Here is a 4,183-nt window from a genome sequence, read left to right on the forward strand (position 1 = left end):
GTGTGTTTCCCCTTAAGGTCGTGTAGCATTATAGATAAAGGTTGGAAAAGGTTGTCTTTATACTCTCTCTCTCTCTCTCTCTCTCTCTCTCTCTCTCTCTCTCTCTCTCTCTCTCTCTCTCTCTCTCTCTCTCTTCTCTCGTTCTCTGTTTTTTTTGTCATTTCTTTAATTCTCTGTTTTATTCTTTTATTTCCTCTTCCGGTTGTTAGTGTGTGTGTGTGTGTGTGTGTGTCATTGTCATAGTAATCTTGTATGTTTTTTTTCCTATTATTACTACTTGTCTATATTTTGCTCTCCCTCCATTCCATTTTCTATTTTCTCTTCCCTTATTCATTCATTCATTCATTCGTTCATTCATTCATCAACACCAATTATTCTTTTCTTTCTTCTTTCCTTCTAAATATCCTCTCTCTCTCTCTCTCTCTCTCTCTCTCTCTCTCTCTCTCTCTCTCTCTCTCTCTCTCTCTCTCTCTCTCTCTCTCTCTCTCTCTCTCTCTCTCTCTCTCTCTCTCTTCATCTTTCATTTCTTTCATCTTTTCATTCTTTTCCTTTGTTTTCCTCCATTTATCACATGTTTTACTAATTCCTTTCTTTCTTCTCCCATTCATTCATTCATTCATTCATTCATTCATACTCTTCCTCTTCCTCTTCCTCTGCTACCTTCACTACTTCCTCTCTCTCTCTCTCTCTCTCTCCTTTCCTCCCTTCCTCTACCTTCCCTTTAAGTCGCACCTCTTCCTCCTCCTCCTCCTCCTCCTCCTCTTCTTCTTCTTCTTCTTCTTCTTCTTCTTCTTCTTCTTCTCTCTCCTCCCCTCCTGCCTTCCTTTCCTTCTTCCTTCTTCTTCCCCTCCCCACTTCCTCTTTACCTGTAGACCGCCTCATCTTTATCATCCACACCTGTCTGCCCATTTCCTCCTATTTCCATACCCTTTCCTCCTCCTCCTCCTCCTCTTCCTCCTTTTAAATTACCTTTTCCTTCCTTCTGGCATCGCTTTTTCCTTCTCTCTCTCTCTCTCTCTCTCTCTCTCTCTCTCTCTCTCTCTCTCTCTCTCTCTCTCTCTCTCTCTCTCTCTCTCTCTCTCTCTCTCTCTCTCTCTCTCTCTCTCTCTCTCTCTCTCTCTCTCTCTCTCCCCCATCTTATTTCCACCCTATATCCTTTCCTTCTTCCTCTTTAAGCCTATGAGCCCCCCTCCCAAACACACACACACACACACACACACACACACACACACACACACACACACACACACACACACACACACACACACAGTAATCAAACGTTTTCATTTTTCTTTATTTTTTAGGGAGATTGAGTGGGAATGCAAAGTGTATAGTTAGTTTAGTCCTTGATGTGTTTGTATTATCAGGTAATTGTTTGTGCTATTTAGCTTTGAGGCGGGTAATGCTTGTGAAGGCTTGATTACTTCCATGTCCTCGTTTACTTATGCTGGAGAGGAAACTGGCCAAGGGCAAAAAAAAAAAAAAAAAAATGCATGCTTGGGGGTCCGAGAGGTCTCCAAGCGCACGGGTTCGAATCCTGTCCACGGTCCGAGTGTAGGTTGGGCTTCCTCACTCGGGGGGGGCAACGGTTTCCTAGCGGGTGGGCTTTCAGATAGGAGGTACCACAAAAAGTATCCCCTTTAGCCCATAAATTCTCGTGAAATGCCCACATGGGGACCCACTGTGTTGCCAATTCCCTTAAAGATCGTAAGAGTTATCCAGAAATGAGGAACAAATGTCTTTTTTCTCTCTCTCATTTACAAGGTCTCATAATTAGTGGAGGGTTTTTTTATGTGTCTTTCTCGCGCCATCTTCGATAATGATGTATTGTGAATCTATGTAAATACTGCCAAGTCTTCATTTCGCGTCCTTGCAATGTGCGTTTCGTCGCTTTAGTTTTTGCTTTATTTAATTTTCATGTAGTGCTGTATTTAAACGAGCCATCTAATTTAAAGACACGATTTCATGGAGTTGTTAAGGCAAGGTTGGCTTAAAGAAAGATTAATGTTTCCTCTCTCTCTCTCTCTCTCTCTCTCTCTCTCTCTCTCTCTCTCTCTCTCTCTCTCTCTCTCTCTCTCTCTCTCTCTCTCTCTCTCTCTCTCTCTCTCTCTCTCTCTCTCTCTCTCAGCACTTCTAGCTTTTAACATAATGAAAAAAGCTTTTAGTATTTGTCAAAGTTGAATGTTAAATAAAACCAAGCGATTTTAATACAGTTTTCATACGTACATAGTTTACTAATTAAATAGCTTGCCTTTGCTCAAATATTCTCTCTTTTCAAATTCTCTTCCCTTTTTCCAGTTAGTCAAGGCATCGTACCAACATATAAACTTGAATATTCCCAGTACTGGTATGTCCCTTTCATTCTCTGGTCAGTGTGGCACCTGTATTTTACAAACGCCTTGCTCTCACCACAACAATTTTTCAAGGCCACAGATACGACTAGCCAGCTTTCAAGACAGTTTCTCCTTAATATAAACTAGAAATATTGCCAATCCATCACCAGAACCATAAAAATATCCTTAAAAACATGGGTATCTTCAACTAGAGCCTTTGGAAAGTAGTGATGGTGAGAGATCAAAGCGTTTCTGAATACTGGCCTGGATGTCACTCACTCCCTCACTCACTGACTCACGTACAGTGGCGGTCCCTCGTCTGGTAACCTTCTGGTCTCTCTTCCTCTTTGTTTTATGGTTTCCCTCAATCTTCAGTCGTCTGATCTGCTGACAATCTATTAAACAAACCGGACAACTGATAAGAGTCTTGTGAGCTTAGAGAATGTGAGAGAGAGAGAGAGAGAGAGAGAGAGAGAGAGAGATAGTCAGTGTTACTCATCCATCATTCAGTACAAATTTATCTAATACAGTACAAAATGATAAGCAGAAAGCAATACAATAGTTCCATTCAAGCGTATCATTCTCTCTCTCTCTCTCTCTCTCTCTCTCTCTCTCTCTCTCTCTCTCTCTCTCTCTCTCTCTCTCTCTCTCTCTCTCTCTCTCTCTCTCTCTCTCTCTCTCTCTCTCTCTCGTCTCTTTAAAGGCTAAGCGGTTCCGTTTGAATGAAGCAATTTTATCATCACTGCTACACTCCGCTAAATGTTTGTCACGGGACGCTGTGCTATAAACATTTCACTCCACGGTTATTGAAATTGTGTGCTTGTCCAGTGTTGTGTGGGGAAATGAGTGTACCAGGACAGAGACAAAGTGTGTGTGTGTGTGTGTGTGTGTGTGTGTAGTCCTCCAGCATTCCAGGATTGGTGTAAGTGAAAAGTTTATATGGCGAGTAAATATTAAACCGTCGACATAAAACAAAGCAAAGTATTCCAGGTATTGTTAATCACCACACAGCACCATTCTCCTCCATGAACGTTCCAGAGCCAGTACTGTGTGTGTGTGTGTGTGTGTGTGTGTGTGTGTGTGTGTGTGGTTTTCAGTCTTGTGTTTGTGTTCACGTGTGCTAAACTTTAATACACACACACACACACACACACACACACACACACACACACACACACACACACACACACACACACACACATCAAGTACTGACAGTTAATTTTCTCTCCTATCGATTAATTGCTTGCTTTTCACTGATGTGTGTGTGTGTGTGTGTGTGTGTGTGTGTGTGTGTGTGATTTTGTGCTGTTGGTGAAGATAGTAGTAGTTGTTGTAATAGTAGTTGCAGTAGTAGTAGTAGTAGTAGTAGTAGTAGTAGTAAAGTATGTTAAATTAATGAACGAGTGCGCCATCATAGAGAGAGAGAGAGAGAGAGAGAGAGAGAGAGAGAGAGAGAGTTGTTGTTAGGGAGGAGAGATTTGGTGCGAGTGGAAAGAGGGGGGGGGATGGGGTGTTGGGGTTGAGAGTAAAGAGGAAAGCAGAGAGAGAAAGAGCTTGGAGGGGAAGGGGAGGGGAGGGGAAGGAGAGGGAGGGAACAAGCACACTATGAGGCGAGGGGACACTGTCATGGAGAGAGAGGGAGAAAAGGCACGAAAGATGAGGGAGATGAGGAGGAGGAGGAGGAAGAGGAGGAAGAAGAAAGGGTAGAAGAGAGAGAGGGAGACAAGGAGGAAAGATGAGTGGCAGAGGTTGGAGGAGGTGGAGGAGGAGAAAGAGGAAGTCAGAGAGAGAGAGAGAGAGAGAGAGAGAGAGAGAGACAAAACCAGGGGTGTATGTCGGCCGTGCTCAGA

This window comes from Portunus trituberculatus, chromosome 47 (genome assembly GCF_017591435.1).
Source record: "Portunus trituberculatus isolate SZX2019 chromosome 47, ASM1759143v1, whole genome shotgun sequence".
Classification (NCBI taxonomy): Eukaryota; Metazoa; Arthropoda; class Malacostraca; order Decapoda; family Portunidae; genus Portunus; species Portunus trituberculatus.